The sequence below is a fragment of the Myotis daubentonii genome, chromosome 12, assembly GCF_963259705.1.
Source record: "Myotis daubentonii chromosome 12, mMyoDau2.1, whole genome shotgun sequence".
NCBI lineage: Eukaryota > Metazoa > Chordata > Mammalia > Chiroptera > Vespertilionidae > Myotis > Myotis daubentonii.
In genome coordinates, this window is record NC_081851.1 from 24,927,845 (window position 1) to 24,940,480 (window position 12,636).

The 12,636-nt window shown below is 50.6% G+C and overlaps 1 pseudogene; it reads right to left on the reverse strand.

Annotated features, from left to right (window-relative positions):
• Positions 1-6,439: 6,439 nt before the first annotated feature.
• On the reverse strand, positions 6,440-7,141 carry LOC132213870 (mitochondrial import inner membrane translocase subunit Tim29-like; annotated as a pseudogene).
• Between the last annotated feature and the right edge of the window lie 5,495 nt (positions 7,142-12,636).

Genomic DNA, 12,636 nt, shown 5'->3' on the forward strand with positions numbered 1-12,636 from the left:
CCCCGTCAGCTTCCTGCCGATGCTCCCCTCCTACTCCCCAGGCCCCCGCCCCAGGGTCCCCCTCTCGGGGCTGCAGGTCCGGATGATGGAGCGAGAGGACCCGGCTCGTTCAAGCGCCCCCGCCTAGGGACCCGCAGACCGCGACCGGGTCAGCCCGCGCGGGGCTCCAGGCGCCTGGGGACACATCTGCAGTCCGGTCGCCCCGCATCCTCAGTGGGTGCCTTGTGGTGTTTCTGAGAAGTGACCGGGGGGAGATGGGAGAACTCCCAGCCTGGCCAGGGAAGAGTCCCACAACTGGGGACTCGTCCACCAGGAGAGCGCTGACATTCTCCTATCTCCACGGATGGGGCGCGCACAGGCGCTTTAGGGCTGATCGTCAGAGACCGAGGGGTTGGGGGAGGTTGGGAGTCTACCCGAAATACTCCCGCCCTCTCTTGGGCCAGAAACCCCACGTTTTTATTTATTGAAGTCCTTGGATCCCGTCAAAATGCAAATGCCGTTCTATCCCACCCCCATCCCACCAACAGTCAGCTCGGCCGCCAAAGAGAAGTAGGACTCCCGGGGCGTAATGGGACAGGAGCGGGGAATCCTGAGAACTCAGGCCCGCGCCCCGCCATTTGGGGAGCGAACCCGGCAGGTGCCAGGGGCCGGGGGCGGGGCGGGGGGGGGGGGGCGGGGGGTGCTGGGGAAGGGCCTGCACGCGCTGCAGCTCGGCCTGGGCTCGGGCGCCGACTGCATTCCGATTCCTCCGCACCTCGCGGGGCCCAAACTGGAGCGACGGCGCCACCTGCTGGGCGGACCGCGCTTTCCTTTGACTCAGCGCGGGCACGGGGTGTGGTCGGCGCGTCCCGGGCAGCTAGTCCCCCTCGGTCAGGGCCTCCCGAGAAGCTTGCATACGGCTCCCCCTGCCTGGGCCGCCGTTTCGATTCCTCTAACATGCAGGTGTCGGGCTGAGCTTCGCTAAATTCACTGCCAAGTCCCGATTCCAGATCCCTCCTTGCCCTCCCCCTGCCAGGGGCCCTCAGGCGCTTTCCCCGCACCCCATGGCCCTGCCCACCCCACTCCGGGACCCCAGGTTCTGCCTCGGTGCTGCACGCTGAGCTGTGCCCTGCGGGCGCAGCACCGTTTCCTGGGGTGAGAGAGGAAATGCTCGGGCTGCCGCCGGCCGCTGGTCGGGGGCTTGCCCCGCACAGAAAAATAACTTCCAGTGCGAGCGGTGGGAGGGACGCAAGCCGTGGGTCCACCGGGGTGGGCATTGCAGACCGGTGCCAAGGCTGGCCCGCAGGGCGGTGCAGAAGGAACGGCTGAGCGGTGGAGGGAGTGTACGCCCCTTACGTGGGCTGCGGGGAACCGGCCCCCACACCCCTCCAGCATCAACCAGCCTCATCGGTGCTCTTCCCCAAACACACTGCGTGGCTTCTGGCCCTCTCGCCTTTGCAACAATGCCGGGCTGCAGCCTGGCTCCCCACCATTCCTCCTCCAGGCCTCCTTTAAGACTGAGTTCAGCTCTAGCCGTTTTGGCTCAGTGGATAGAGCGTCAGCCTGCGGACTGAAGGGTCCCAGGTTCGAGTCAGGTCAAGGGCATGTACCTTGGTTGCAGGCACATCCCCAGTGGGGTGTGTGCAGGAGACAGCTGATCAATATTTCTCATTGATGTTTCTAACTCTCTATCCCTCTCTCTTCCTCTCTGTAAAAAATCAATAAAATATATATTTTAAAAAAAGACTGCCCTGACCGGTTTGGCTCAGTGGATAGAGCGTCGGCCTGTGGACTCAAGGGTCCCAGGTTCCATTCTGGTCAAGGGCATGTATCTTGGTTGCGGGCACATCCCCAGCGGGGGGTGTGCAGGAGGCAGCTGATCGATGTTTCTAACTCTCTATCCCTCTCCCTTCCTCTCTGTAAAAAGTCATTAAAATATATATATTTTTAAAAAAAAGACTGAGTTCAGCCACAGTGGCTCTAGTCGCCCGGCTCACCCGTCCCCCCCCCCTCCCCTTTGCCCCTGAGGGTGTCAACCTGGGCTGGGCTCCTTTTGTGCTTGTCCTAGCTGCACCCACCACATCCTGGCATCCCTGGGTGGGTGGTATCACGTGTACCCTTGTCTGCCCCCACTGCCTCCACCCCCCTTCCGCACTGGCACCTGCAGAGTGGAATCGGCTGGCCATGAAATAGGACACCAACTGCAAACCCCACCCAGCACCCAGCTCCGCGGGCTCCTCTCCACCTCACCTCACATCCGCGGGGTAGGGTGGGGGGTGTGGAAACTATTCTGTGCGTCCGGGTGGGAAGCTGTGGGGATAGAGGAGGTCCCAGTTCATGGCTCTGCTCTGGGCACATGTAGGAACGTTCCAGATGGGCAGTGTGCCTGGGGGTCTGGGGTATGGGGGAAGCAGCTCAATTTTCTCCTTTGCTAACTGGGAAAAGTGGGTATCATCCTGAGAAAGTCTCTAACGCCCTCATCCCACCCCGCCCAAAGAGGGAGAGGGGGGAGCTGGAGGACTAGCTGAGCGGGGAGGGAGGGGCAAGGGCTTGGCTTCTCCACCTTCTCTTCTTTCCTTCCCAAGTTGCTCCTTTTCTGCCTTCCTGGCTCCAGGGCCACCTCCCCCTCCTCCTCTTCCAGCGGTGAAAGCTCCGAAGTGGGTCACTGTGCTGGGGAGAGCTGGAGCCCTTCCGCCGCCCGCCCGCGGGCCCTGGTGGTTAGCCGGTGGAAACAATTGCTCTCCCCTCTTGCAATGTTTCCATTGCTGCGTCCTCCAGCTTCCACGCTCGCCCCACCGGCTCCAGAAGAGAACTGCTCAGATCCCCTCAGAAAGTTGGCGGGGTGGGGAGGGGGGAGGGGGAGGGGGGAGGGAGGGGGAGGGCTTCCCACCTGCAAGGCCACCGTTTATAAAATGTGCGGGTAAAACCTTAAAGGCTTTATGGTTGATTTGAGATTACGTCATGGCTCCTCAGCCAGCACCCACTACAGAATGAAATATTTTGTGTAAAATATATGTATATACATTTCCACTGACTTTTCTATTTGGGGTAAACTGTTTCAAGACAAACTCTGAATCTCTCTCTCTCTCTCTCTCTCTCTCTCTCTCTCTCTCTCTCTCTCACACACACACACACACACACACACTAAAAAGATGAAAGAAATGAGCCTTTTGACAGGTTTATTTTATTTTGTCTCATGATACTTTTGCCAGAGCCTTAATTAACTGTAAATACAACAGGACTCAGGATGGCTCATGAACAAAAAGAGTGAGGCTCATTTGGTTGCTGAAATTAGTAGTGCACACTCAGGAGCACGTGAAAGTGTGTGCATATTTTTTTAAAGGTTTCATACTAAGTTAGTCTTCCCCCTCTGCTTTCTGGAAAACTTACAGAGCTGCTGGCTGGTGAGTACGGGCCAAACCTGGACTTCCTCTTGCACAGATGTGAGCGGGGAAAAGCATCACTCAGCTAGCCCCGCTGGGGCAGGACTTTCCAAAACTGGGGTAATTCTTTATAGAAATGTGAGCACTGAATTTATATTTTTAATAATAAGAATTTTTTTAAAAAAACTGGAAGAAAACTTACATGTATATCCATCTTAAAGTGAGTGAAGTGTCTGCATACTTTTCTTCTTCTTTTGGTTTGGTTTTTCTTTTTTATAGAAGAGGTTTGAGATGGTACTCTATTCTAATCAAAAATAACCTCTTGCCCCAGCTGGTTTGGCTCAGTGGATAGAGAGGCCTGTAAACAGAGGGGTCTCGGGTTTGATTCCAATCAGTTGAGGGCACGTACCTGGGTTGTGGGCTTGATCCCCAGTGTGGGGCGTGCAGGAGGCAGCCAATCAATGATTCTCTCTCATCATTGATATTTCCTTCTCTCTCTCTCTCTCTCTCTCTCTCTCTCTCTCTCTCTCTCTCTCCTTTCCTCTCTGAAATCAATAAAAATACATTAAAAAAAATAATAATCTCTTGGCCCTGGACGGTTTTTCTCGGTGGTTAGATCTTCATCCCCTACCCAACTGAAGGGTCTCGGGTTTGATTCTTGGGTTGCAGGCCTGATCCCCAATCTCAGTCGGGGCACGTGCAGGAGACAACCAACCTATGTGTCTCTCTCACATCAATGTTTCTCTCTGTGTGTCTTTCCCCCTCCCTTCCACTCTCTCTAAAAAAAAAAAAAAAAATCAATGGAAAAAATATCCTCGGGTGAGGATTAACAACAACAACAAATTACAATCAGACCACCCCAACCACTACCCCATCCCAACCTGATTCTACTCGATTGAAAGTCCCAGACCTGCTGTCAGGCCTTCTGCTTGTCAGACCACCTGGTGCCCTTGCTGCAAAATGCAGAATGTGCAGCCATGAACTGAGGGCGAGCCTGCAAGCCCTGAAGTGCAGGCCCCACCCCAGGGGAGCCGGCAGGTCCAGCACCCAGGGATCAGTGGTCAGCAAACTCATTAGTCAACAGAGCCAAATATCAACAGTACAACGACTGAAATTTCTTTTGAGAGCCAAATTTTTTAAACTTAAACTATATAGGTAGATACATTGTTATTAACTTATTTAGGGTACACCTAAGGCTTAGGAAGAGCCACACTCAAGGGGCCAAAGAACCCCATGTGGCTCGCGAACCGGAGTTTGCCGACCACGGATCTAGGCTAAAAGCAAAGTTTTCATCTCAGCTATGAAGGCAGGAGGAGTAGGTAGTGGACGGATTCTCACTCTCTGCTAACCTGCCATGACCTGGGGTCTCCGGACAGACCCCCGTGGTCCCAGGTAAATGTGAATGGAGATAGGTGTGTGAGCCTGTCCTCAACCTTGCCATCCCCAGCCCCCACCACACCCACCCCAGGTCAGGTCATGCTACCTAAGAAAGTCTCCCCCCCACACACACACTTCCCTGGTCAGTGATCATCAAATTGGAGGAGGGTCCATAGAGCATGTCAGTGTGAGATAAAATGTCTTGATTGAACCTGTTTGTAGTTTCGCTTTGTATTTTCAAAAAAGGAAATAAACTTGAAAATTATTTGCCACCATAAAAATGAAACAAAAATTAAAACATTTCTTGCCAGGCGAGAAAAAGAAATTGGTAATGCAGTTGTTGGGAAGAAATCAGGTTCTCTAAGCACCAATAAAGTTTGTATTTCAAATGATGTGAGATCTGGTGTGTGGAAGTTACGTTGCTGATGCCCAACATGAAGGAGAGGGCAAAGGGTACACACAGGCACTTTGCCGAGAGGCGAGCTGAATGGCCAGCATGTGACAAGATGCTCACTCTCAGCCTTAATTGGGGAGATGCAAGTTTAAGCAACAGTGAGATACCACGAACACCTATCAGACTGGAAGAATTGAAAAGACCGACAAAACCAAGAGTGATAAATCGTGTGGGTAAATAGTAACTCAGTAGCTACAGGTTTGTTTGTTTGGTTGGTTGTTTCATCTCCTTGTTTTATTAATTAGGCATAGGCCACCTAGGTGAGAAAGTTAGTCTATTCCTGTAAGTTTAGTTTTTAAAAAGTATGATTACCATAACCTAGCTAAGTACCAGCTAGGTACGTACATTAACATATTCCTTTCCATAGGCTTCTGTGTTTTAAAGGTTACTGAAGTATACTACAACCGGAATCTGTGATTCCGTAATAATTCCCAGATCAGAAAATACATTCTCCTTCCAACATCATGATCAATGCACAAATAGTAAAAGCAGGCTGTTTAGCAAAAAGTTTCCCTGTAAAATCCAAACAGCTATGCCAAGGTCGATCTCTGGCTTGGTTCTGCTTTATGTAAAATGTTACCCTGGGGGGAAGCTGGGCCAAAGGCACAAAGGATGTCCTGTATTATTTCCCCAGTTTACTCTGAGACTATAATTATTTCAAAATAATTTAAAATAAAAACAAAAAAATGTTACTCATGAAAATGAGAGTATAAATTGCAGCTCAAAATTTAAAAAGAAGCCCTAACCGGTTTGGCTCAGTGAATAGAGCATTGGCCTGCAGACTGAAGGGTCCCAGGTTCGATTCCGGTCAAGGGCATGTACCTTGGTTGCAGGCATATTCCCAGTAGGAGGTGTGCAGGAGGCAGCCGATCGATGTTTCTCTCTCATCGATGTTTCTAACTCTCTATCCCTCTCCCTTCCTCTCTGTAAAAAAAATCAATAAAATATACTTTTTTTAAAGAAGCAGAAAGAAAACCTGTCTGGCTGTAGGAGAGCTTGGGAATCACCTCACAGACAGGATGCCTCAGTGAGGGGACCGTGAGGCCCAATGAAAAGGCTTGTTTATGGATAACGCTCATCGCTGACTCTGGCAGGGACACATGTACATGGTCCTGTGCTCTGCTCTCCCCACTCCCGGAACAAGAAGGCTCTGGATTCGCTCCAGCTGCCAAGGAACAATGTGAGAGGGAGAAAGGCCCCCTAATTGTGTGGAAACCCAGCGGGAACCCTCTGCATATGATTTATTTCAGTTACTCTGCGCTTGAGGCTCATTCACACCAATTACACACTCCAAGGCGAACAGTGCGCCAGGCGCCGGCCAGGGCTGGGAGCTGGGCGGGACCTGGGCCTCACTGGGTTTCATCTGGGGCCCTGCGGACTGACTGCCCCAGCGAGTCGGCCTGGCTCGGGCCAGCTTGTCCTTCTCCCTCTGCAAGGCCTGCTCCTTCCATAGCACCTGGTCGTCAGTGAGCACCACGGGCTGATACTTCTCATGGAAGAGCGCTCATAGGCCTCCGCGTGCGGCCAGGGGGCGACGTGCAAATGTGCGGGCAGGTGGAGACACTCACCCACCAGCGGCCAACGGAGCCCACGTCCAGGATCCGGTCCGGGATCTCGGCCCGGGGCTGCAGGTAGCGGCGGCGGGGCTGGGAGAGGCTGGCCGGGGCGTCGTAGGGCGCCGAGTGCACCGGTGAGCAGGCCGCACGTGGCGCGGGCGCCCGCGGCCCCGCAGCCGGGCATCTGCTGTAGGGACACTTCGGAGTCGCGTTTCGCGTGGCCCGCGCCAGCAGCGGGAGGGTCCCCGACGCATCGAGCCGCGCCTCCTCCAAGGCCGCCGCCCCGCTCAGCAACCCCAAGTGCATGGCCGCTGCCGCGTCCCCTGCAGCCGGGCGGGCATAGTCCCAGGAGCGCGCGCCCAGGGACCCAACCGCGCCCACACGCCTGGCATGGGGCTGCGGCGTCCCGCCTCCCCGCAGCTTCGCTACCAGGGAATCTCAACAGCTACAGGTTCGAAGAAAACTGTATGAACTCGTTATGCATCATTCTTTTTACTCCTTAAACTTATGGATCCTATCCCATTTCCTCCACAGAATTGTACTCTAATGTAATAGGTTCCTTTTTTAATGTTTTTCTTTATTTTAGAGGGAAGGGAAGGGAGAGAGAGAGAGAGAGAGAGAGAGAGAGAGAGAGAGAGAGAGAGAGAAAGAGAAACATCAATGAGAGAAATCTGTTGGCTGCCTCCTGCACATCCCCTACTGGGGACTGAGCCCGAAACGCAGGCATGTGCCCTGACAGGGTATCGAACTGGTGACCTCTTGGTTCAAAGTTGATGCTCAACCACTGAACCAGCCCCAGCTGGGCTGTAATAGGTCCTTAGGCTTGAAGATCTTTTATTGTTCATGCTTCTCTGCCAAAAATGTATATAAGTTGAAATTTTAATTTCCTGTAACCATAAATTTCTAAGTTTTAAAAAGTTATTTAGATTGCACCATCATTACCACTATTAGTAGTGCACAACTGTTTAAAAATAGCATAAATTAAGAATCTCAAAAATTAATTATTAAACATAAAAAGTAACCTTTGGTGCTATTGTGCTGTAGTTAAGCAAGATGTTACTTTTGGGGGGAACTTCAGGATCTCTCTGTACAAGGCTTATAACTGCAATGTTAACCTACGATTACCTCAAAATAAGGGATTTCAGTTAAAAAGTAACTGAGGAGAAAGTGAGCTCTTAAAGAGTTGGATAGGGCTGGGTGGGGATGAGTGGTGGAGGGACGGAGACCACTTTGGGCAGTGTGGACGCCACGGGCACCGAGGACAAGAAGAGGGACTCGCTGGGGACCATTATCAAGGATCTTGGAGAAATTCATTCAAGGCTGTTAGGTCACAGATAAGCTATTCAAGGTGTCACCCATTATTTTGTGAAAGAATTTGAAGAAAAACATGGTCTTCGCGAAATGTGAGTTCTTAAAAATTTGAAGAATATAATCCATGAAACAAATGAACCTACTCTTCCCTAATGTAGAGAAACAATGCAAGACAACTTAAACCTTGCTCCAGCTGGTTTGGCTCAGTGCATAGAGCGTGGGCCTGCAGACTGAAGGGTCATGGGTTCAATTTTGGTCAAGAGCACATGCCCAGGTTGCCAGCTCGATCCCCAGTAGGGGGTGTGCAGGAGGCAGCCGATCAGTGGTTCTCTCTCATCATTGAGGTTTCTAGCTCTCTCTCCCTCTCCCTTCCTCTCTGAAATCAATAACAAAAAAATTTTTAAATCTACATTCAACAGTCTCATTGAGGAACTAAGTTGACTTTTTATTTGCTACAAACAAAGCAAAATTAAATGCAATAATTTCAAGAGGTTTATGGCACATGGATTTGAGGTATGGATAAGCCTTTCAAATATTTCTTATTGCTCCTTGCGGTGACCCGCACCTTGGAGAGGGTCCGACGGGTAGAGGTGGCGTGGGATGAAATACAAGAGACCATGAGACGGGGTTGGGAGGACTGGCACAAGGCACCAGCGACTTTATTTTTTACACACACTGTTTTATAGCTAAGCTGTGGCTGGTCATGCTTCATAGATCACTGTTAGGGCCTGGCCTGTTCATAGGGAAGTAACAGATTGTTACAGGCTGGGCAAGACTGGGCAAGCTTTGTCTAGATTCATCTATACTTGACAGTTACTATGACAATCAGGTTACAGTTACTATGACAATCAGGTTATGCTAGCTTAACTACACTTTTAGCCACAGAGGTCATGCCTCGGTCAAGCCTTATCTAGTTCCACTTTGCTGCAAACTCTAATAAAGCCTTAAACCTTTCCTGAGCTTTGACCTTAAAACCTTCCAGGATCGACGTAGGGTAGAGTCCAGGGCTTTGCCATGTCCTCTGGTCAGCTTAGACTTTGCCAGCAGCATGACGGTCCCCAACAGCTCCTCAGTGAAGAAAGGCACAAGAAGGAAAACACCCAACTCTCTCACGTCTCTCAGTGTTGCTGGTGCAGAAAGGGACAGTGCTCACTCATGTGAATGCATGGCTTACTGTCACAGCCGCATCCGTGGCCGCATGGTGAAAATCTGACTACAGTGAACAGAGCAGATGAAAAAGGGAGCTGGATAGATCCAATTCGTTAATGAATCCACGGCATAATGTTATCCCAGCTTTCTCTGACATTCTGGGATGCCTTTCTCTCTTTGCTTTTGACGTCTTGTGGTTCACTTTGGAATGTTCTAGAAATGGATATATTTTCACTTATTCTATTTGGCACTCTGAGAACACTGTGTCTTTAATTGTGGAGAGTCTTCAGCCATGATCTCTTCCAATAGTCCTTCTCTAAATTCCCTTTATTCCCCTTTTTCTGAAACCCCACTACACATTTCACAGTGCTGAGCCCATCTCAACAGCTTCTCAAACTGCTCTGTCTTCACTGCTTCTGCGTGCACCGCCCTGCTTTGCGCTCTCTGTGAATCCCTCAGTGCTAGCTCCCATTTTACTCATTCTCCCTTCAACTATGTCCAATGTGGAGTGTATGTTTATAGCTAAAGTTCTCGTTCCCAGTATGCTCAATATTTATCGTTCTTCAATTGTCCCTGTTTGATTCCTGCATTTTCTACGTGCTACTCTCTTTATTTTAAACTCTGTTCAGACTGTTACATCATTTGCATCTCTTCTGGAGTGAATTCACATCCGAATTTGAGTTACATATCCTTCTATACGCTATTAATGCATCTACCGTCTCCTCTTCCTCCTTCTTTTTCTTTCAACCATGTCATGACTATGTATTAAAGCATCGTATCGGCACCATCTTGACCAAGTCCCATGCCTCATTCTAACCAACCTCTCTCCTAATTCTAACCTTATCTCCAAACCAGACACTTTGTAAAGCCTTTCATGACCCCACTTACCTGAAGTCAACCATCTCTACCTCCTCTGGCTTGCTGCACCTTCTTTTGCTCTCATTTAGCATTTACCAAACAAGGGTTTCCCCGAGCCCAAGAGGGTGCCACACCCTCTGTTAGGCACCACTGTACATATATGAGCAAGACAAGGTCTCTTCCTCGAGGAACCAAGGGTCTGGTCATCAAGATGATGAACAAAGAAGCCGTTGCTATGCAGCATAAGTGCTGCAGTCCAGGGATGCCCGAGGTCCAGGCAGTCTATACCGCACAGGGGCGGGGGGGAGGAACAAGGAGCTGAGCCCGGTAGAGAGCAGAGGCTTGAGCTGGGTCTTACTGAGCAGAGCTGAGGGCGTTCCCGGCTTAGAGAACAGCTTGCTCAGCGGCATTGAAGTGGAAAGGAAAAAGGACCCTTTCAAAAACACCAAGACGCCGCGCCCACTACAGGTGAAGAAGGCGAGCAAGTGGGAAAGGGTGGTGTTAGGGCTGGAGAGGGAGCATGCAGGGCCTCCGGCAGCTTTGGGGACCCCCCCCCCATGTTCCCCTAGGGCCCTGTGAAGCCCTTGCAGATTGAAGCAGGGGGTTGGCAGGACAGGGTTTCCACTGGAAAGGACCAGAAGCAATGGAAGGGACCAGAGTAAAAGTGGGGTGGCCGGTTAGGAGATCACTGCAGAAGTCCAGGCAAGAGATGGCAGCAGCCTACCTGAGCTTGCAGGTTCCCAGGGTGGAGGGAAGTGGGAGTGGCAAAAGTGAGATAGAGTTGACAGGTACATATTTATGGCCGAGATAAAGCAAGGCCTTTTAAAGCCTTCGTGGGCCCCAGCAAGCATCTCCTTAGGCAAGGGGAGAGAGACAGCAGGCAAGTTAGCCATCAGTTCCAGGGTGTCCGTCAGCATCTTAGGGACTGTGACACTGAGCCCTGATTACTTTCCTACCACTGCCCCGCCCAGTTATGCATTCTGAATATGTCTTAAAGTTGTGTAAATTGAAGTTATTTTATTTCCATGTTTTAAGAACAAACACCTTGAGAAAAACGAAGACCTGTTTCAATTCAGCACAGAAACTGATTTCTCTCTCTCTCTCTCTCTCTCTCTCTCTCTCTCTCTCTCTCTCTCTCGATGCTTTTCAAAAATAAGGGGCTTGCTGGGCGAGTGCAGCTGTTCTCATCTCTTCACGCCACCCCAGGTGAGTGCTGCAGTGTGGGGGTGGGAGCTCACCAAATCCAGCCCTCTGCACACCTGGCCCCAGCGCAAGTGAGCACCCCCAAAACTTTCGCAATTGCATCTGCTCTTCTGCCTGATACACAGCGGATGTCGTTGTGGTTACATTGAAAATCCACCACGTTCTGTGAAAAATATCATTGGGGTCACAAAGCCTCCTTGGTGGGTTTGACATGCTGCCTTGGCATCCCCCCGCCCTCCGTCGCTCTGTGCAAAGGGGGCTGCCTCTCCCAGGGCTCATGCTCTGCTTAGCCACAGGCTGGAAGGCCTCCAAGTCTCGTTTCCTGGAGACTGAGAGGGGACTACTCTATTTTCATGCATTGCACCCCCAAATCTGACCATCATCGTACTCAAGGGCATTGTTTCCAAGGTCCAAATATCTGCAGGTGGACCCTGGCTCCCCTCCATGCTTCTTCCACTGGAGGAGGAATACTTCCATAGCTGTCCGTCCTCTTCACCATCCCCCCAGTTGCATCCTTTGGCCAGCAGGGCCATCTGACACCCTTGCGGTGGGAACAGAGAAGAGGCAAAATGGCAAGCTGCGCCCTACCCGGTTGCTCAGTGGTTAGAGCATCGGCCCTTGGTTGGCGGGTTTGATTCTGGTCAAGGGCACCTACCTCGGTTGCAGTCTTTAATCTCTGGCCCGGCTTGGTTGTGTGAGGGAGGCAACCAATCGATGTGTCTCTCTCACATCAATGTTTCTCTCTCTTTGTCTCTCCCCCTCCCTTCCACTCTCTCTAAAAATCATGGAAAAAATATATCCTCTGGTGAGGATTAACAAAAAATTAGATAAACAAATAAAAATGGCAAGCTGCTATCTAAAATGGGGATTGCCACGTCCATGGCCTGTCTGGACTTAGCTGTTACTTTCACTTATGTGAGTTAAGGCCCAGCCCTGTGTCTATACACCCAGGGACATACATACACACACACACACACACACACACACACACACACACACACACACACATCCGTATGCCAGGGGATCCATTTCAGTGTACCCTTTCATAACCATAATTATAAAGGGTTTCCTTCCCAACCTCTCTCATCTTTAATGTGTAAATATTACATGTACCGGTGCAAGTCCTCAAGGATACAGATACATTGTATCTACTACAGCCTTGCTAGTAATTACAAAAATTGAGAAACTGCTTAAATGAAAATGTACCCACTTAGAGGAATGGGGTAACTCTACATAAGCTTACATGAAAATCTTTCCTTCTACTGTTGGATAAAAAAGGTAAGTTGCCTGTATATATATATGGTACAACTGCATGTATCTCAAACAATATATAAACATCTGTCTGTGAACAGATAATATCTGAGGG